Here is a 22,861-nt window from a genome sequence, read left to right on the forward strand (position 1 = left end):
TGTTCCTAGGGGAGTAGTGTTGTAGATCTCTCTAACATCAGAGACCTCTGGTAGCTCCCAGCAAAAGTGCTGGCCTGGGTTAGGGCCATGTCGGGCTCCTGCTCCACATCCTCTCCCTGTTTGTCCTCCCCACTCTCGAGTCCATGCAGGGGTCATGACTTGGAAGTTGTGCCCAGTCATTCTGCAGAGTGGGGGAAAGAAGAGAGAGGGACAGAGGCAGAGCTGCCAGGGTGATTCATCTCTCTCCTTGCCTAGGATCCCCCTTTCCTGCCATCATGCGTCTGCATCCTGATCTGCCTGCAGCCACCCCTGAAGATCTAGTGGGGACCCTAGCCTGCCATCAAGGGGCAGAGGCCTTTGTCAGGGTAAGCAGAAGGGAGACAGACCCAGCTACCTCCATTGAAGAAAAGGATTTCTGGCTTCAGCTGCCTTAATGGGCTTGGGTCTTGGTAACTTAGAGCCTGGAGTAATGGAGATTGGGGGTACAGTGAACTCTGGAATCAGGCCAGGGAGTGGGGTGTTGCTGGGCATAAGAGATAGAGGGATTCAGGCTGTAAGGAACTTCTGGAATGCTTTGGACTCAGGCTGCAGGAACACTTGAGAAATTTTGAGTATCCAGGCTCAGAGGACATCCTATTGAAGTGGCTCAACTGAGGTTGTGGGAACTTTTTGGGAAATGTACTACATCTAGGCTGTAAAGGCTGTCTGGGGACTCACAGATTTAGGCAGGAGGCTTCTTGGAAAATGTGCTGACCCTGGCTGTGAGGATGCCCAGGAAAGGCTACTGGACTCAGGGCCAATAGGTCGCTTTGGGGGACTACATAAAACTCAAGTTATGGGGGCTTCTTGGAGATATCAATGAACTGAGTTTATGAACGCTTCTTGGGAAGTTTACTGAACTCACACTGCAAGTCTGGAACTTTGCTTACAGATTCAAAGTCCATGCAGCTTCCCTTTGCCACACAAACCCAGAGTTACCCAACCTACAGACAGGCAGGACACAGACTGAAGTCACCCACAGGGTCATTCAGTCTCTCTCTCTCAAGTACACACACACACACACACACACACACACACACACACACACACATTTCACACCACCTTCCCAGACCCTTCTTCTGGTTCTTCCACATTTTCCTGACCTCTAAACACAGGAGTGCTCAGCCCTCAGTCCTCAGACCTCTCCTCATCTTATTAGCTCTTACTCCACAGGGATCCCACCCAGTCTAGTGACATTACACAGCATTTATTCTCTGTCGACTCTCCATTTTTTGTCTCCAACCTAGAACTCTCTGTCAATTCCAGACTCATTCATATCCAACTGTCTGCTTGACACATCCACCTGGTTGGCTGACAGACATCTCAAACTCAACATGTCCCAAAACAGACAGATTTACTTCTGACCTTTCCTCCCATACTCCTTCCTCCCATAGTCTTCCCCATCTTATTAAGTGGCAACTGCATTCTCTCAGTTTTCCGTGTCCAAAAACAGAGTCATCTGGGATCCTGTCTTTCATATTCTGTATCAGCAAATCCTGTTGACACTACCTGTAAAATACATTCAGAATCTAACCTCATTTGACCACCTCCACCACATCCACTCTGGTTCAAGCCATCAGCATCTCTCCCTAGCCTCCCAGTTCTCTACATAGTCTCCTTGCCTCAATCCCTGCCCTCCTCTAGTCTATTTGCAATGCTGCAGTCTTTCAAGAATGTAAGCCAGAGGGGTACCTGTGTGGCTCAGTTGGTTAAGCGTCTGACTCTCGATTTCAGCTCAGGTCATGATCTCATGGTTTGTGAGATCGAACCCAGCATCAGGATTTGTGCTGACAGCATGGAGCCTGCTTGGGATTCTCTCTCTCTCTCTCTCTCTCTCTCTCTCTCTCAAAATAAAATAAACAAAAAAAAATGTAAGCTAGAGCACACCACTCATTTCTTTACAACCTGCCAGTGGTCTCCATCTCAGAGTAAAAGCCAACATTCTTACCTTGACTCTATTGTTTTATGGTATTCTTCCTCCCCACTCCTCTCTCTCTTCCTTCATTCCTATCACCCTTTCTTACATTCACTCCATTCCAGTCATCCCTGTTTTGCTGCTGTTATTAGGACATGTCAAGGCTACTCTATCTTGGGATTTTTTTATTTTTTTAGTTTTAAAGTTTGTTTTTTTTTTTTTAGTCTTTATTTTTGAGAGAGAGAGAGAGACAGAATGGGAGGGGAGGGGAACAGAGAGAGAGGGAGACACAGAATCTGAAGCAGGCTCCAAGCTCCAAGCTGTCAGCACAGAGCCTGATGTGGGGCTCGAACCCACTAACCATGAGATCATGACTGGAGCTGAAGTTGGATGCTTAAACAATTTGAGCCACCCAGGCACCACTGTTTTAAAGGTTTTTATTTAAGTAATCTCTACCCCCAACATAGGCTCAAACTCATGATCCGAGATCAAGAGTCACATACTCTTCTGATTAAGTAAGTCAGCTGCCCCAGGATTTACTTTTGTACTTGCTTTTCCCTCTACCTGTGATACTCCTCTCTCAGATAATCACACAGCCCACCCATCAGTGCTGTCAGGTCTCTCCTCAAATGTCACCTCACCAGAGGGATCCTCTTTTTACCTGTGTAAAAAGGCAATGTTCTCTTAGCCACTCCCCACCCCTTTTCTCAGCTTTTTATTTTCTCTGTAGCTCTTATCAGCATCTGATAGGCTTATTTGTTCATTGTCTCCCTTCACTAGAATATAGACTCCAGGAAAGCAAAGATTTTGTCTTGTTCTCTGCTGTATCCCCAGGTCCTACAACAGTACCTGGAAAATGGTAGGTTCTCAATAACTATTTGATGAATGAATGAATGAATGAATGCTGGGAACCAAGTAAATATTTATTGGAATGAATGAAACTTTGTTGGTCTCACAGACCTCTATCTTCATTTTCAGAGGCTTTAGGAAACAAAAAGGAATTTTCTAAATCAGTTACCAAGTTTGTTACACGGGAAAATCAATACTTAGACTAAAGGGAAGGTGTTTAGGATTTGTAGAACAGTATGGGATTGTCACAGACTATGAATCTGGAGTGCTCTCTTGTCCAGCAAGAGAGCTGACACAGAATTGAATATGAGAGAGGCTAATGTCCAGAAGGAGACAAGAGCCCAAACAGGGGTTTTGTCTCCGTATTCATTGAACTCACAAGATATTACCCTCATGGTGAAACATGAAGGAAATAAGATCTTACACATGTGAACATGGAGAAAACAATCATACAGTAATCATTAACTTGTGTGAGTAAGAAGCAAAGAGTCTGGGGGGGCAAGTAGAGTTTGTCTTCAAGGTACATTGGCGCCAGATGGAAAGTAATTTCATGCAGGTGATATAACAAGTTTCTCATGATCCGGTTACAATATCTCGCTAACTAACCTCGGGGTTTTTGCCCCGTGGTGGCCCCTTTCCGCCCTAAGCTTTTTTCTAAACCATTTATGTAAGTAGAACCTATTTCCCCACATGGGATGCTTGAAGCATAACAGCTAAAAGGGTTACAGAACAGATATTGGTAATGTCTAGTCTGGAAACAATAATCACTTTGAGTATATAAAACAGAGATGTTCGTAAAGAGAACTGGCTACAAAAGGGATGGAAGGACGAGAAACCACTGGGGAACATAATGCCACTCAGAGGTTAGCAGCAGCAAGAAGCCAGTTCTACCCTTAGGTTGGAAGGTCCCTGGGAGGAGGTTGCTAGGGCGCAGGATCCAGGGACACCAACAGAAGCTGGAACTACAAAACAAAAGCAGAGATGCAGTCAGAGGTGTGTGTTGGGGAGAAATAGTCTGGCCTCTCCCCAGTATATCTCCCTCCCAGTGTCTCCCATTGGTCAAATATGCCAGAAGCTGGGAAATGCAGCCTGCAGGGGTCGCCTCCTATAATACAGACCAGAGCAGGGAGAAAGGACTGGTGTGGAGGGCAAATGGCCTAGGCCCAGGAGAGGGACAGAGGCACTTCAAAAGGTAGAAGAGGAGAGAGAGAGACACGGGGAGGGAGGCAGAGGCAGCAGCAGAGCCCACGAGTGAGCAGAAAGGAAAAATCAGACCTGAATTATACTTTGAGTTTGGACTAAAGCTGTGGGAGGTGCTGCCCCGCACTACCATATATAATTTTTATCACTTGCTTCTAGTCTCTCACTTCTGGCAGTCGCTTTAAAGAGAGGAATCTGGGGCTCCTGGCTGGGCTTCCAAATCTGCTTCTGCCCTTCTCTTGCAAGGTTGACCTATTGTTGTTATTCAACACCTGTCTAGAGCACTGCCTTTAAGAGTCCTTTATTACATGGCAGGCACCAGACTGGTATTGTCCGTGGGCCCATGGGACTCTGATGGCTCCCAGAGCATCCACTGTTACTGTGGCAGTGGAAGATGGCAGAATGCACCCCAGGTACAACTGGTGCCTTCAATTTAGCAGAAGCACCCTTCAAACTCTTTACTGCTCTTAGAGGCCTCACCTCCAGAAGGGAGAGAGGGTTTGTTCAGTCTCAGTAGAGCCAGGACCAAGGGGGGCACATTTCTGAGGAGGAAGGCTTAAGTTAGGGAAGAAGTTTTAACTTCTGGCTGTCTTGTAAAGGAGTAAGGTTCCTGTTCCAGGAGGCATTCTAGGAAAGGTCTGTCCAAAATGTTGTGGAGGGGAAGCCTGCTCTGGTAAACTGAAGGGAATGCATTCTCCATTGTCTCTAACTCTGCCCAGCTCTGAATTCTGTGGGTGACCAGCCCTCTCCTTTCATTCTGATCCTGTTCTCAACACATCCTTCTGCAAACCAAGGCCAAATTCAAATTCCATGACCCTGGTGAGGGAGCATCTGAGGGAAGGGCTGGTGTGTGCCACTCACTCAATGGGCCTTTCTCTTCCTGTCTGGCTTTGGGTTGTGGAAACGAGCCCTCGGTGGGTGTGGTAGACAGAATAATGGTGCCCTAATCCCTGAACCTGTGAATAGGTTACTTTATGCAGCAAAAGGGACCTTGCAGGTGTGATTAAGTTAAGGATCTTGAAACAGGAAAACAATCCTACATCGCTTATGTGCAGGTGCCTCTGGAATCTGGAAAGGCAAAGGATTCTCCTCAAAGCTTTCAGGAAGAATGCAGCACGGTGGACACCCTCAATGTCAGCTCCATGAGACAAGTTAGGCTTCCGACCTCCAAAACTCTTAAGATGATAAATTCTTGTTTTAGGCCATTCAATTTGTGGTAATTTATCTAAATAGAAAACTAACACAGAGTATTTGTGACCAAGTCCTGCTCTTGGTCACAGCCTGGTAGTCGGTGGAAAACTCCTCTCTCATCAAAAGAGAGTGAACATGGCATTTAAGAGCCTGGGCCTTAGAGGCAGATAGACCTGGATTCGAACACCAGCTCTGCTACATTACATGATATCTCAGAGCTCTACTTCCTCATCCATGAAATGGAAGTACTAATACCTACTTTGCCCAGGGGGGGTTGAGAAGATGAAATAAAATAATGCAAGTAAGGTACTCAGCATAGCGCCTGGGACATAGGAAGTCCTGGATACACAACAGCAGAAGTTATTCTTACTACCATTTCCGCCACCAACACTGTTATTATTACTACTACCACGGCTATTATTGCTACTGCCGTTGCTACAACTACCACTGCCAGCAACAACAAGAGCAGTCATTGGCTGAAGAGCAGTGCAGGTGTCACGAAAAGGATGACTAGAGACAGCAGTGGGAAGGGAGGGATCAGGGAGCAGCAGCAGGGAGGGTGGGATTAGGAAGAGTCAAAGGGTGGAAGTCACAACTTCAAACTGCTGTGTGACATTGACTTTGGCCTGAGCGCTCTTGAGGCCGAGGAGCATAACATCTGCACCAGCCTGCCCCAGATGTGTGCTAGATGTTTCTGGGGGTGCGGCCTCCTGGCTCAGAGACCTTGACTCAGAATCACCCGCCAAGGCCTTCCGTGTGTGCTTCTGTCTGGCCCAGTACCCTCTGTCCAGGCCTGGAGCAAGGGGAACACCAGAGAAATGCAGAAACATGAAAGAGCCCGAACTCAAGGCCTGGTCCTCTGCTCTGGAAGACAAACCAGGATCCTGAACCCAAGTACACATTCATTTCCTCCTGGTGTTTTCCAGCTGAGAGAACAGGTCAGATAGAAAAAGAATGCGTGGGCAAGGTACGAAAGCCTCCTCATTATCTCTGTAATTCATTCCCAAGGCCCTATCGTGGGGCTCTCCCTGCTTTTCTTTGAATGTACACAGAGGCACCAGGGGCTTTTCCTGAAGACACTGGGTTTGATGAGCAACTCACTAAGATAGTATGTTGTAGATATTTTTAGCATGCTTTACCACCTAACGTAGTGGTTAAGAATCTTCCTCTGGAGTCAGATAAAATCTAGCCTCACACTCTGGCCTTGTCACTTTTTAACTGTTTGGCCTTGGACAAGTTCCATAACTTCTCCAAGCCTCAATTTCCTTATCTTAATAATTGTTGTAATAGCAGATACCTTCTAGAGTTCTTGTAAGGAGAAATTAGATGGTCCATATATGGTACTCAGCATACTGCCTGGACTTTAGCAATTACTGAGGAAATACGATATTGGTGACTGTTGTTGATAGTATCACTGTCATGTTATTATCATTTATGGAAAAAGCTTCAGCTCAGGACCAGAGGCAGCCACACGTCTAGATGCCAACTTGGCTTTATGTCTCCATTTTGTCACAGCAGCCTGAGACCACATGCTTGGCAAGGTCCGGGAGCTCAGGCAGCCTGTAGATCTCCCTGGTGGGTTCAGCTAGGCACAGCTCTAAAAGACCAAGAAGAGATGTTGACATGTTCCAGATATGTTTCACAGCTGTTGTAGTGGGGATTGGTGCTGTCTCTCCTACTAAACCATAAAAAAAAAAAAAATTGTTGCTGGGAAACTGGTTTTTAAGTTCATGTGTCTCTGGACAAAAGGGTTGAATTGGTGGACAGGCTAATTCAGTCATGACTGAAGAGAATACACCTGAGAAACCATGACACCTCAGGTTTATCTCCAACGTGGTGACCAGGAGCATATTTCCCCAGGGTACAACCTGGATATAGAGAATGAGTCAAATGACATTTGGCAACAGCTTTGAACTCATACTCCCGGAGTGACAACAATTGATGGGATGCAGTGAGACAAACAATCTCCTTCGTCACTGGTGCTAGTGCAATCACTATGACCTTTGGGAAAGTCGTTTGGCTATTGGTGTCAAAGTGTTTCCTTAGGCTTGGAAAAGCTATCTCTGAGGATCTATCCTAAACAAATCATCCACAAACTTAAAAAGAGCTGTATGCATGAGTCTGTTCATTGCCTCTTTGCATATAAGAGTCAAGAGATGGGAACATCCTGAATATCAATCTAATGGTCTAACAGGAGAGAGTTGGTTAAATAAACCACAGCATATCCATTCAGTGGAATGTATACGGCCATTACTAATGAGTATCATAAAGGCCAATGCCACTGTACAGGAAAAAGTTTATGGTATACATCAAGTGAAAAAGTCAGGCACAAAAAGTCACACACAAAACTGTGTGGAGGACTAAATGGAAAAGTAGATGGGAAAGAGTTACAGAAATATTATTGGTGATGGGGTGCCTGGGTGGCTTAGTCAGTTAAGCCTCTGACTTCGGCTCAGGTCATGATCTCGTGGTTTGTGAATTCGAGCCCCGCATGGGGCTCTGTGCTGACAGCTCGGAGCCTTATGCCTGCTTCAGATTCTGTGTCTCCCTCTCTCTCTGCCCCTCCCCTGCTCATGCTCTGTCTCTCAATAATAAATAAACATTTAAAAAATTAAAAAAAAAAGAAATATTATTGGTGATGATATTAAGATGATGGAGGAATTGTGGGTGGCTTTTTGGTACATCCTCCAGGTTTTAAATTTTGTAGTTATATAACTTGTCATGGTAAGTACAATAACCACCCCCTCAAAATCTCCCCCAGAACCTCCAGAAGGAACAGAGCCCTGCCAACTCCTTAATTTTAACCCAGTGAGACCTATTTTGGACTTCTGACCCCCAGAATTATGAGATAATGAGTCTCTTGTTTTAGGCCACCATATTTGTGGTAACAGGAAATGAATACAATATATACAATAAAATTGAAATGACTAATATATATAATAAAATTAATTTCCTAAACTGTAAGTTATTATACTTTGTCATCAAATACAGTGGAGTAATTATATATTTTCTTTACACTTATGACATTCCTTTGAATAAGGAAGAGGATTGATTTGGAGCATGCAGACCAGAGTTTGCATCTCAGTCCCTCAGCTGTGTGACTTTGAGTCATAAGTTCCCAGAAAACTCTCATCTCCTAACCTACGTATGTGTGGACCCTGAAATATGATCATTTTCAACTGCAGTGGGCCCTGAGAGGGTAGACTGCTTTTCTTTAATCATTTTTTTGAAATTATAAAAATAATATAAGATCACAAACAAAATTGAAAATATAGAGGAAAAACTCCCATAATTCCTTTACCTTAACACCATAATTTTTCCATGCATTTTCTTCATAGATACATCGTGTTAGTCAAGACTCACTTTCAAGTAACCAAAACCCAACTCAAAGTCGCCTAAGTTAAAAAAGGAAATTCATTGTTTCGATAACTGGGATAGCTTTTGGGATAGCTAGATTCATGTGCCAAAATGATGTTAAGGTCCTGTGTCTCTCCACGCGCTGGCTCTCCTATTTTCTGTGTACCTTTAATAATTCTGGGGGCTCTCTTTGTGTGATGGGGAAGAATGGTCAATAGCATGAGGAGGCTTCTGTGGTCCTTACAGCTCTTGACCCCAGAGGAAGATAAAGTATCCACATACCAAATATCATGCTGAGACTCTGATTGGCCTGCCATGGGTCTCGTGCCCAACTCTTGGACAAACTAGTGTAGGTAATGGAAAGGGGTGTCATGATTGTCTGAGCCTGCGTCACTTGCCCACTCCTGAAGGCAGGGATTGGAAGGAACAAGGTGATTGCCATACAACGAGGGGGAAAGGCAGTTCCAGAAGGTGTTGGGCATGCAAAAACAGGAGCTGTCCTCTATCCATATTTTATAACATGAGTAATTTGTTGTTTCATTCCAAAGTCTTTAGAACTATCATTAAATTTTTTTAATTAAAAAATGTTTTTTAAGAAATGTTTATTTTTGAGAGAGAGAGAGAGAGACAGACAGACAGAATGTGAGCAGGGGAGGGGCAGAGAGAGAGAGAGAGAGAGAGAGACAGAATCTGAAGCAGGCTTCAGGCTCTGAGCTATCAGCGCGGAGACCAACGTGGAGCTGGAAATCAGGAACCCCAAGATCATGACCTGAGCCAAAGTTGAATGCTTAACCAACTGAGACACCCAGGTGCCCCCTTTAAAACTATCATTTTAATGAATTTTGGTTTGCAACCTACATATTTTGCCTAACCCTCATTAAATATTGTTGGCTACTTGGATTGTTATAAAAATTCTTCCACTATAAATAACGCTGCAATGAACATTTTTGTGCAATAGTTTTCTCCGAAGTTTAGATTATTTCTTTTTTTTTTTAATGTTTATTTTTGAGAGAGAGAGAGAGAGAGAGAGAGGAAAAAGAGAGAGCGCACACACATGGGAGGGAGGAGCCGGGAGAGAAGGAGACAGTGAATCTGAAGCAGGCCCCACCATAACAGGCAAATCCAGACATGGGGCTCAAACTCACAAACCATGAGATCATGACCTGAGCCAAAGTCGGACACTCAGCTGACTGAGCCACTCAGGTGCCGCTAGATTATTTCTGAAGACAGATTCCCAAAAGAGGGTTTACTGGGTTACAGGTGGCAAATTGGTTTCCAGGAAGGTTGCACAAATGTACAGGAAATGGTGCAGCTGCTTTGAGTAAGTTGTAGAGCAGGGCCCTCTCCCAGGTCTTGCAAACTGGGGTGGGTTGAAAGGATACCACAGATTGCTGTGCCCTGAGGCCATGACCAAAGCAACAAACAGGAAGTCTACTTACCCTGCCTAAAACCAAGAAAAAAATGCAAACTCACTTGTGGTTAGGGAAATGCATATTAGAACTATCTCTCATCCATTAGGTTGGTGAAACTTGAAGACACTGATAACATACAGTGCTTCTGAGACTGGGGGAAGAGGCACCCTCAAAATCAGCCGATAGAGATGGCAATTAGGACAGTCTTTTGGGAAAGTAATCTGGCCACATGGATTAAAACTGATTTGAGAATACCTCCATTGTATCACATAATTACCATTTCTTTTGTGGCGAGAACGTTTAAGATCTACTCTCTCAGCAACTTTCAAGAATATAGTACAATATTATTAACCACAGTCACCACACTGTCCATTATATTTCCACAATTTATCTATTTTCTAACTGTAAATTTGTACTCTTTGCCCAACATTTCTCCATATTCCCCACCACCACCCCCTGGTAACCATTTCACTTTGTTTCTAAGAGGCTTTTTTAGATTCCACATATAAGTGGTATACAATATTTGTCTTCCTTCCTTCCTTCTTTCCTTACTTTTTTTTTCTTTCTCTTTTTAAGTAAGCTCTACACACAACATGGGGCTTGAACTCACAACCTTGAGATAAAGAATCTCATGCTCTACTGACTGAGCCAACCAAGCGCCCCCAGTATTTGTCTTTCTATGTTTGACTTATTTCACTTAGCATAATGCCATCAAGTGCATCTAATATTGCAAATGGCAGCATTTTCTTGTTTCTCATAGCTGAATAGTATTATAATATTTAAATATATCAAATCAACATATTGTACACCTTAAACTTATACAACATTACATGTCAATTATATTTCAATAAAGCTAAAAAAATTGATTTGAGACTCTCATGTTTGTGAATAATTAATTAATTGATTGATTTAGAGAGACAGTGCTTGCAAGTAGGGGAGAGGAGCAAAGGGAGAGAGAGAGAGGGAGAATATCTACGCTCAGCATGGAGCCCAACATGGGACTTGATCCCACGACTCTGGGATCATGACTTGAGCTGAAATCAGGGGTTGGATGCTCAACCAAAGGAGCCACCCAGGCTTCCCTCAGGTTTGTGAACCTATTCAACAAAAACAAAGTACCGGGTCTGTTTCCTGGTGGTGTCACTTCCTTTTTCTTCACAGGTTATGGCTCCCTGCATGAGCTAGATCTATCATGTGCCTCTGGCCTTAGGAGGTGCCATACCCATCTCAGTCTTAAACAACTAAGCATTTGATGTGGACTGTGGCAGAGGCAGCTAACTACCTCCAGTGGCTATTTCCCCTTCCTCCTTTCAGTAATAGATCCCACAGAGCCTATGACCATCCAGTGAGAGACCACATAACCCTGCCTCCCTTACAGCTAGGTGTGGCCCATAAGATCTGGCCAAGAAGAGATGATTGGAAGTGATGTCTGCAAACTCCAAAGGTGGAACAGTTTGTTTGTCTAGAGACTCTGGCCTCTGAGAGATATCAGTGAATATTTGCTGATCTCTTGAACTGAGAAGAAAGAGAATTGGGAGCCACAGGGTGGCTGCTTTCTGCCATGAGAACAGAGAAACAAGGAGAAGCAGTTTGCCAAGAAAGGAGAATGGAGTAAATGCAAAACAGGAGGCAGGATGGGGGTATGGTGAGGTGTGAGGGGGTTCAGAGCCACTGTCCCAGCCCTGGCTCTCATTCCTTATGAATGAGGCCACACCACTCCTTTGTTTGAGTCCTTTTAATAGATCCCCCATTTTCCTTCACCTAATTTGAATAATTTTTCTGTTACTTGCAAAAAAAGGGGGGGGGACTTCACATAGATAGAGCCCTCCAGAATAACCCTTTCTTTGGCATATGATAACCAGTAAGGAAAACTTATTGAGATGATATATTTTGCTTTTGCTGTTGTGGAAAAATTAGAAAGACTAGCAGTCATTTGTTTATTTATTCTTGGGATTTTCCCTTCCTGTTCTGAGAAGGTAGACAGGCTTTGGGTTTCCTGCCTCAGAGGAATTTCAAGCTATAGGGCCGTGAGAAGACGTTACCTAAGACAGCCTGCTGTCCTAGGTTTTGTTTCCAAAAGTTTGAGTTCCCATGGAAGACCATCCTGGAGGAAGGGAGAGAGATTCTAGGTGGGGGAGGTAGAAGCAGTGACAGTGAAGGGAGAATTCTTGAGATAAGAGACGGATAAAAGTCTGTAGATTCGGTGATTTTGGGGAACTTGTAACCTAACCTGGCTAGTCCCAGGGAGATTCCAGGACCCTAGAGGGGACCAGAAGCCTAGTGCATCAAGAGAGATTGGATCCTGGTTTTCTGTGTCTGACTGTCACTTCCTGACCATAAAACTTTACTTATAAAAACAGAAGTTTGGGCAGACTTAGCCCATAGAACATAGTTTGCTGATCCTTGAATCAGAATATGTTCATTTCACAACCCTCAGTGCATTAAAAGATATGGGCCTCGTGCATCAGTGGATGTCAACATCATTTTTAAAAAGTGAGATGACCAGGCATTGTGTGCCTCCTATGGTCTTGTCAAAGGACACAACCAGAGTCTAATTCAGTCTCTGGATGCATCTACATATACGCAGGAAATATAGGAATATAGGACACAGAGAAATATGTTGAAATGCACCAAGAGTATGCAATCAGCAAAATCTGGACTGTGGGAAACTGCACAAGTCAAAAGGATTGTTGGACAGATTGGATAAAGTAAAAGGATAGAGGGATGAGGAGATACAAGTTGAAAGAGATTTAGGGTTGTATTGTTTTGGAGAAGGGTGGGCAGGACTAAACTCCAGTTTAGGGATGTATGTACTATAGGGTGAGCGTTATAAAAATCAGCCCTGGAGAGGTTTGTGATTGGAAAGGGGCCCCTGGATGGTGCTTTTGGGGTGGGTGGCAAGATTCTATTTCTTGATCTGGTGGTATTGACAAGAATGTTCACCCTAAATTGAGCTATGCATTTGCTTTGGGTTTTGTTTGTTGTATTTATGTTTTATTTTGTAATTAAAAAATATTTCTTATTTATTTATTTAAATTTATTTATTTAAATTTAAGTTAGTTAACATACAGTGTAGTATTGGTTTCAGGAGCAGAACACAGTGATTCATCACTTACATATAATGCCTAGTGCTCATCCCAACAAGTGCCCTCCTTAAAGCCCATCACCCATTTAGCCCATCCCTCCACTCACCTCTCTCCATCTACCCTCAGTTTGTTCACTACAGTTAAAGAATCTCAGGACACCTGGGTGACTCAGGGGGTTAAGTTCTGACTTCGGCTCAGGTCATGATCTCACGGTTCCTGAGTTCAAGCCCCACATCAGGCCCTATGCTAACAGCTCAGAGCTAGGAGCCTGCTTTGGATTCTCTCCCTCTGCCCCTCCCCAACTAGTGCTCTGTCTCTTTCTCTCTCAAAAATAAATAAACATTAAAAAAAAATTTAAAGAGTCTCTTTGCTTTGTCTCCCCCCAAAAAGAGTTCTAAGGACGACATAAATTTGGAGCTGCTAGGTGTCATCGCTCCTGTATGCAGAAAGCTGCTTTGGGAACAAAGTCCTGCCCAGAGTAACACAGGGTCTAGAGACAGAATGTGAGACATTAAGTTGTTAAAAAACAAATTTCAACTGAATAAATTTGAAGATCTAATTGGCTTTATTCAGATATTATGATTTGGGCGGCATCGCATCTAATAAGTAGAGAGATGCTCCATGGAGTTGTACAAATGGAAGGTTTTCATAGGCAGTAGGGTGGGACAAGAAGGTATTAGTAAAAGAAATGATTGATTCGGGCCTGAACATTTGGTGGGGGGAGGGGATGGCAGGTTTTGTTTATTTATCATGCTGGTCACTTCACTAGTGCTGACCAGGAAATTTCAGATTGGCCTTTAAAGGATCACATTCCTGGGACTGTCATTAAATCTTGGTTTGCTGTAATGGGTGGACAAATGACTCCATTTGGGGCCTAAAAAAATTTTTTTTATGCTTTTATTTTATTTTTGAGAGAGAGAGAAAGAGTGTGAGCAGAGGAGGGGCAGAGAGAGAAGGGGGAGACAGAATCTGAAGCAGGTTCTGGGCTCTGAGCTGTCAGTGCAGAGCCTTTTTAAAAAAAAAAAAAACAAACAAAAAAAACAAAAAACAAAGTCCATGATAATCTTGTTTGATTACCTGCATCCAGGCATTTCTGAAGCTTGATGTGTCCATGGAATTTTCATTTATATGAACCAAGAAAATCCCTTTTTATTTATACTGCTTTGGTTTGTAACCAAAGGAGTTAATCCACGTATCTGTAGATCCTCAAAAGGCTGGTAAATGTTCCTCAAGAAACTGCTGGTTTTGTTGGATTTTTGGTGATTGCTTTAACTATCTGTGGTAACTCACATTCTCTGCCACACACAGGCAAATCTGTTCTTCATTCTCCTGACAGTCTTGAAAGCTTTATTCCATATTTCAGAATGATGGGGTCCATTGTCATTCACTAAGGTATGGTTCATTCTGACCTTGTTTGAAAGTTGGGAGAGCTCACTGAAGGACAGGATGGGAAGGAATGTTCTATCAAAAGAGAATAGGTGCCTGGGTGCCTCAGTGGGTTAAGCGTCTTACTCTTGATTGTGGCTCAGGTTATGATCTCATGGTCACGGGACTGAGCCCCTTGTCGGGCTCTGCGCTGAAAGTGGAGGCTGTTTGCGATTCTCTCTCTCTCTCAAAATAAATATATAAACATTTTTTTAAAAAAGGGAATAGGGATGCCTGGGTGGCTCAGTTGCATAAGCGTCTGACTTCGGCTCAGGTCATGATCTCATGGTTCGTGGGTTCGAGCCCCACGTCGGTTCTGTGCGGACAGCTCAGAGCCTGGATCCTGCTTCCGATTCTGTGTATCGCTCTCTCTCTCTCTCTCTCTCTCTGCCCCTCTCCCACTCATACTCTGCCTCTCTCTCAAAAATAAATAAACATTAAAAAAAATTTTTTTTAAAGGGAATAAAAATCCCATCAGCTGGAACGGTTGACACATTGGTGGGATAATCTGAGGCCTCGGGGAAGTAGTGAGAAGTCATGTGTTTCAGGTATCATTCATTCATTCGTTCATCGCATATTTATTTATTTCCAGGCACTAAACATGACAGCCCCAGGCTCAGCTTTCAGGAAACTCATAGCCGGGGTTGGCAGGGTGGGGTGAAGAGCTATGTGGTACAACTTGGGGAACTCTTGAAGGCTTATTTGTCTCTATGTATGATTCGTTTTCTGTTCTAACTTCTGAAATTTCCATCATATGAATTATTTCTTAATGTTGTTGTAATACTCCCAGGAGGTCCCATTTAGAATGCAAAAATGTATTTAAAATGTGTTAACTAAACGAGTGAGCACACTCTAGGACACAATATCACTATGGTGAAGAGTAGGAGAGGACAGATACTTCTTAATTTTTTTTAATAAGGCCCACACCCAACATGGGGTTTAAACTTCCCTCCCCAAGATCAAGAGTTGGATGTTCCACCCAGGACAGATGCATTTTGATGAGAAGACAGTCTCTGGAAAGAATCTACAGCCCTGGGCAGCCAGGTGGTATTGTCTAAGGTAAGGGAGGGGGTAGGGAAAAGGAATGGTTGAGAAATGCCTACTATTTCACCAGCTTTCTTGGGTTTAGGTGATACCCATGCCTTGAATATCTCTCCCTGGTAAGGAAGTGGACTTATTTTGTATTCTAGGCTTTGAGGTCAGACAGATCTGTGTTTGAATCCCAGCCTTGCTACTTACTAGAAAGCACCAAATTACTTCTAAACTCAGCCTCAGTTTCCTTATCTGTATAATACAGAGAAAATCTTCACCTTACTGGATGGTGGGGGGTAGTAAAAGATATTAATGTATATAAAGAGCTCAGCCCACAGCCCAAGCGCATTGGTTTTTCTCAGTGAATGTTAGTTTCCCTTCTTGGTTGAATAATCTTATTCATTTAATGGCATTTAGCTCAAAAAGACAAGAAATTTCAAATGGCTCTTTAGATCAGCTTTACAGATGGGGGGGGGGAGGGGGAAGAAAGAGATAGAGAAAGAAAAGACTGACCTAGCCCAATCTCATTCAGTTGACATTCCACAATCACATTTCTCAATATTCTAGAATCTTTCTATTTATTTTGTAGTATTTCTCTTCCTGGCCTATGTTAGCCCCTAAGTCAGACCCTAACTAATCCCCTCTATATCAGAGACAAGGGGTCATAGAGTTCTTCCCATTCATTGTTTTTGTGTTCTCAAAGTATCACCTTCGGGTGCCTGAGACAATCAGGAAATGAGAGGAATTTCCTTTTTTTGGCAACAAGTAATTAAAAATAATGATTTATTGAAGGTTGGCTATGAACCAGGCAATTGGGCTCTGCATCTTACATGTTTCTTTAATGTTTCTTTAATGTTTACAACAACCAGGTGAGTGGGGGTTATTATCTCAGACTTACAGAGACCTGTAGGGTTGTTTTGAAGATTAAATGAAATCATGTTGGAAAGGTGCTTAGAACATCTAGATTCAATAGAAGTTAGCTGGCATCATTACTATTACTTTTCAGTGAGGAAATTCAGGGTCCAATTAGTTACAATACCCACCTAAAGTCAACCAGCTAGAAGGTTGAAGAAGGATCCCAGGTCTTGCTGTCCTTAAAGTCAATGTGAGAGTTCCACCATGTTTCATAACATCCTGACTGAAATGACAAAACATTAATCAATTTGAATAATAACAAAAGTTTCAACCCTATCTTAACTCATAGTCTAGAAAATGTTAACCGTGATTTTGGGCCAACACATTCCCGCCACTCTCCCACAACCCCTTGGTTAAAAAACTCGTTTTACAGATGCCAGGTTCAGTCCTTACCAACTTCCAGAGCACAGTCTTACAATTCTCAACTGCCTTTCCAGATCCATCTCTCACTTTTTCTCATATGATTAGTGAGTACTATGGTATACATCTATGGTGTACCCTAAATTTTCTCTTGGCCCTGGGATTGTTCTAGGGATGAGCACTGATCCAAGCCTGGACAATCAGCACTTTTTTCCCCCAGGATTTCTCAAACTTGAATTAAGGGTATTAGTTCTTTTCTAATGGTAGAAATAGCCAGATGCAAAACTTGGGAATGCCGTATTTCCAGATATACAAAGAAAGTCAGTCTTGGGAACTTGGCTGATTTAGTTGGAAGAGCATGTGACTCCTGATCTTGGGGTTGTGAGTTTGAGCACCATGTTGGGTGTAGAGATTATTTAAAAAAATAAATTAAATAAAATTAAAAAAAAAAAAAAGCCAGTCTAGGGGTGCCTGGGTGGCTCAGTCGGTTGAGCGTCCGACTTCTGCTTAGGTCATGATCTCACAGTCTGTGAGTTCAAGCCCCGCGTTGGGCTCTGTGCTGACAGCTCAGAGCCTGGAGCCTGTTTCAGATTCTGTGTCTCCCTCTCTCTCTGCCCCTTCCCCACTCATGCTCTGTCTCTCTCTGTCTCTCAAAAATGAATAAATGTTAAAAAAAAAATTAAAAATAAAGCCAGTCTTGAGTGAAACTGAAGCCAATGCAGCAAGGGAAGCAAGGAGAGAGCAAGAAAGATCTGGTAATGCTGAAGTTACTGGTTCCAAAATTTCCTGAAGCCTCAGTTCATTTTTCCCCCCATCTCCCACTTTCAGTTTGATTATTCAGCCATTTTTCTTGATTCCTTGAACTAATTCTTCTCCTTTATTTTTGCCCAAGCAAGTTCAGGTTGGGTTTCTGTCACTTGGAACCAACAAATCTGGATAACATAAATATCATATAGTCACAACTAAACTGGACTGCCTGCTGATCCTGAGCACACTTTTGCTTACGCTGTTCTTTGTGCCTAGAATGTTTCCTATTCCCACATGTCTAAACTAACCACTCAGTCTTCAAGGCCTCATCCCTCATGCACTATCTCTGATCCAACTGTAAAAATTAAACTATCCCCCTTCTAAGCTCCCCAGTCCTTTAAAAGGGGAGAAAAGTTATCTTATTATACTCAGAACTCTCTAACTTGTGTTATAATTATTTATATATACACCCTCTCTACTATTTTCTTTCCAGAACAAAGATTTGCCTTGTTCATCTTGTTCCCACTGTGCTACCACAATGTCTGGCATGGATACCACTGTATAAATGTTAGTTCTTTTCTTCTTCCCCTTCTCGTGGTAGGCACACTGCTTTCCTGTAGCTTCATTATCTTTCCCGGCATCAACATTCCATTGCCTGCTGCTGAGTGAGAAAACGTTCATCTGCGTCTGCCCCAGGCAGTTGTGTTTTGATGAAATAACACTAACAAACTGTTGTGAAAAGAATTTAATTTATCTGAAAATGGTTATTGCACTGTAGGCTTAAGGAACTAGTGAGAGAATTGGTTAGTGCCGCTTAGATGGTGGGTTGCCCTGGTATATGTGATATTTCATCTAGAATGTGGATTTCGAGTGGGAACCCTAGAAGGCTTGTATTCAGCAAGAAGGGACTCCATTTCCCAAAGGACTACCTGTTTTTAGTATCTCTGCTTCCTTTCAAACCTCTTTGCCAGATCAAGTATTTGTTAGTGTTAGTGAGGAAAGAGGTAATGAAGGTGTTCTCATATGCAGATATGTTTTAAAAAATTCCAGGCAACTTTTGAGGCTTGGAGGTTGGTGTTTTGAGAATACATTATTATCAAAATACGTAACTTTTTATATTTAGCTCTCAGCTTCCCTCTCAGATTCTACCACCTGGATGAAGTTCTCTCTCTTCTGCAATCTATATTCTCTTTTCTGAGTTCTCAGAATATTTATTTCTCTGCACTTTCTTTTAGTTTGCATCACACTGCTTTTTAGTAATGGCTGTGTGTGTGTGTGTGTGTGTGTGTGTGTGTGTGTGCAAGTCTTCAAATAAATTTAACTGGTTTTGAGTTTGGCCTATTTCAAATCTTACCTGTACCCAGAGAAAATTATAATGCTTACACACTGGTTAAAGGATGATGTATTCCAGGGGACCTATTAAAATACCTATCACACATTTACAAATATCAAGTTACAATAAACATCTTGTCCTTCCTTTGTATCCTGCCTCTTTGGAGGAGCAACGGGATACACAAGTTTCAGAAGTTGGGCACCTGACTTTACAGTTTTGCTCATTCAACCAATGAAAAATATATAGGAATAGAATCCACATTGTTGGTTATTTAGCTATCTTTTTATGGATATGTATCTCCATCTTTCTTTTTGTTTTATTTTTTAATGTTTATTTTTGAGAGAGAGAGAGCAAGAGCAGGGGAAGGGCAGAGAGAGACACACACAGAATCTGAAGCAGGCTCCAGGCTCTGAGCTGTCAGCACAGAGCCTGACATGGGGCTTGAACCCACGAACTGTGTGTATCTCCATCTTTCATTTTCAGAACCGTAGAGGGCATGGACCTACTTTGTATAGCCTATAGTTCTAGCGTGATGTATTATACACGGTAGGCACCGATAAATGTGAGAAATGATTGAATGATACATACACTCTCTTACAGTTTCTTTACAGGATAACATGACTAAGAATAAAGTGCTATTAGTCATCTGAAAGTCTTTTTTGTAAGGAAGTGGAGTATAAATAAGCACATAAATAAGAATAAGGTATTATTATCACATTTTGGAAAAGCCTCTTGGCCTCTGATCTGCAATATTACCAGGATCAGAAAGACTGGCTGAGGGAACAATTGGGGACCAAGAATGTGAGGTAGAATTCATTCTCTTTTTCTGGTATTTAAACACAAGCTGTAAGAACAAAATGTTTCTAATTAAGATACCACTGATTTTTCCCTCCATTAATTCCATTTTTCTTCCAAGCTAATGGGTGTATATAATGACTCCACATCAAAGACTCTTTTCTAATGGTTTAAGAGATGTGAGTTTTATTAGAACAAAGCAGAATTCACAAGCCACAACAGAGCAACTTGTCAAAGTTATTTCGGAGTTGATTTACAAATCATTCTTCATTGTGTGTGCTGTGCTTCTAAACCTCCTTCTCCAAGATTGCTTCAGCTCTTTGCACTTCCTCTTGCTAAGTCCTTCCCCTCCATACTCTTCTCACCTTGCACTCTCCTCACATAATATTATAATGATCTATTTTCTTCCCTATCACCTTCTATTAGACCAGAAACCCCTTGAGGGCAGGTATTAAATCTTGCTCAACTTAGTACATTTGGTGCCTTGCAAAAGTCTCTGATCTCTTAAAAGAATGAATGATAACAGTGCCTCACATTTATATGGCACTTTAGACTTAGAAAGCAGTTTCCTATGTTATTTAACTTCCATGATATTCTGAGGCAGGCAAAAAACCCATTATCATCCATTTTTACAGATCTGAGAAGTTCACGTAACTTCTGTAACGTAAGGGAAAATAGGCTGCAATTTCAGGAGACACCAGAACTAATGACTATGGATTCCAGCTCTAGAGTCCTTTTCTGAACATTGGAGCTGCTCGTTTTCTGAGCCATGTGGCAAAGGCAAAGCAGACTTATTCCTTGAATGCTTTTAACTTTCTGCCTCCACACTTTGCTCCTCTCTTGGGCCTCTTTTACTTCTGACTTAGCCTTCCTGATAGGGAAGTTGAAAGATTCCATAAAAATCTACTTTTTGTTCTGTTTCCTACTTCTATTCTTGCTGGGACCTGCACCCCCACTTCATACATGCCTCATAAAGCAAATAGTGTATGTTCTCCTTGTAAGGGATGAGGAGTTAATTTCTTTAGAATATATTACATCTAAGGAAGGACCAGGTGAGAAAGACCAGAGGAAGCCATCATCTGTGTATTCCAGACCACCAGCGCTAGACATCTCGATGCCAAGAACCCCTAGCTCCAAGAAATAAGATGTAGGCCCTTGTCTTTGTTCCAGTGGGTTCCTGGATGCCTGAGAGGACATGCACACTGGACCATAATCCTTAATAAAAACCCCAGATCCTGAGCAAAGATGAGACTCTCTCTCCTTCCCTTTCTGTACTCTACGCCTTCAATAAACTGCGTTCATCTCCTGCTGACTCCTATTTGATTTCTATCTTGTGAATAGCCAGGGATCATCTTGGCTGTTCCTGTGAAACCCCCTGTGGGTCCTCAGTCCATCACTACTTTTTATTTAGGAGCCACATATTTCCTATGTGCAGTTGAAAAATGAAAAATATATACTCTTCTATTGATTCTCCAGTTCCTCTGCCTGGGACCTCTTCATTGAGGTGTAGGATTGTGGAATATGTGGCATGAGATGGGTATGATGTGTATTTGTGGGGAAAAATGTAGCCGACTGGTGTGGCACTGAGCAGTGCACGGCTCAGAGGACTTTCAGGGCAAGGGCCAGCAATGCTGAGGCCTTGGCTTTGAGTTCCCTCTAACAGCCCCTTCCATCTCCAACATTTTTCTCTAGTGGAAATCTGGATAAATTGAACTGGTAGAGTTGGGAGAATGATACAATAAGACTCCAGAAGATGTTGATATAAATATTAAAGAGTGTTTAGGGGCGCCTGGGTGGCGCAGTCGGTTAAGCGTCCGACTTCAGCCAGGTCACGATCTCGCGGTCCGTGAGTTGGAGCCCCGCGTCAGGCTCTGGGCTGATGGCTCAGAGCCTGGAGGCTGTTTCCGATTCTGTGTCTCCCTCTCTCTCTGCCCCTCCCCCGTTCATGCTCTGTCTCTCTCTGTCCCAAAAATAAATAAACGTTGAAAAAAAATAAAAAAAAATATTAAAGAGTGTTTAGAAAAGAAGTGGAGTGGTCAAGGTGAGGGTGGAAAGCCAGGGTTTACTTGCTGACATTAACTATATTTGATAATTGTCTGCAGTTGAACTCAATTGTTTAATTGTTCAATTCTCCTTTGCACATAGCTCTGAGGGTGGAAGCTAAGAAGGAAGGAGGGACTCTCTTAAATGGCCTTTAAAATAAGCAGAGTCCTTTTCTTTTCTTTTTAAAATTTTAACATTTATTTGTTATTGAGAGACAGAGAGAGACAGAGTATGAGCAGGTGAGGGGCAGAGAGGAGGAGACACAGAATCTGAAGCAGGCTCCAGGCTCTGAGCTGTCTGCACAGAGCCCGACGCGGGGCTCAAACTCACAAACCGCAAGATCATGACCTGAGCCAAAGTCAGACACCCAACCAACTGAGCCACCCAGGTGCTTTTTCTTGAAAAAGAATGAGTAAAAGCAATAGTTTTACAATCCAGGAAAAATGAAATGTCATGGGATACTTGAGTGGCACAGATGCCTACATCATCAGCAAGTTAAAATAAGAATGATAAGGGACTTGTTGGCCTTATCTCAGTTTCACATGCAATATCCCCATCATAAAGCACTAGCAATATCACTCCATGTATACCCACTCCCTCACATCTAGTTTACCAGAAATACACAGCATATTTTATATATAGAAACTTAAAAGTTATACACATAATGAGGCCTACCATTTAAAGAGTAATTAATATGTGCCAGGAGCTTTACGTACATTTACATCCTCACAGGAACCCTGTGATAATAAGAACCAACATTATAAGTTGATAGATAAGGAACCGAGGTTTAGGGAGGTCAAACAACTTGCCCAAGGTCATATACCAGGTAAGTAGAACTCCAGAATTCTCACCTACGTCTGATAGTGGACTTGGGCCACACTGCCTCATATATATCCAATTTAACCACTGGCAAGCACTCTGTCTTCTGCCTGTATCATAATTTTTTACATGAGTAACACATACATGGCTTGTATGTTATGAACTCCTCTTATGTCCCCAATTAGATTGTGAGCTTCTGGAGGGAAGAGAAATGCTTCAGATCCTCACTCAGTTAAGCAGTAACTAAGTAGAATATGTTTAACAAAGGACACCAGGAAGATGGCTAGAAATGTGGAAGTCTAGTAGTAAGAAAAGATAACAGAAGGGAGGAGACAGGAATATA

At 42.6% G+C, this 22,861-nt stretch overlaps 1 long non-coding RNA gene across 1 annotated transcript in view; it reads right to left on the bottom strand.

Moving 5' to 3' along the window:
- The window catches only part of LOC124508518 (uncharacterized), a 33,957-nt gene extending 17,332 nt beyond the window's left edge, over nucleotides 1-16,625 (bottom strand). The window contains exon 1 of the long non-coding RNA XR_006961271.1: nucleotides 16,550-16,625. This is a non-coding gene — a long non-coding RNA (uncharacterized LOC124508518). The remainder of the gene's footprint in view (nucleotides 1-16,549) is intronic.
- Between the last annotated feature and the right edge of the window lie 6,236 nt (nucleotides 16,626-22,861).

Source organism: Lynx rufus, unplaced genomic scaffold (genome assembly GCF_022079265.1).
Source record: "Lynx rufus isolate CCGP_SWC_20201006 ecotype Redwood Valley unplaced genomic scaffold, mLynRuf1.p SCAF_13, whole genome shotgun sequence".
NCBI classification, from domain to species: domain Eukaryota; kingdom Metazoa; phylum Chordata; class Mammalia; order Carnivora; family Felidae; genus Lynx; species Lynx rufus.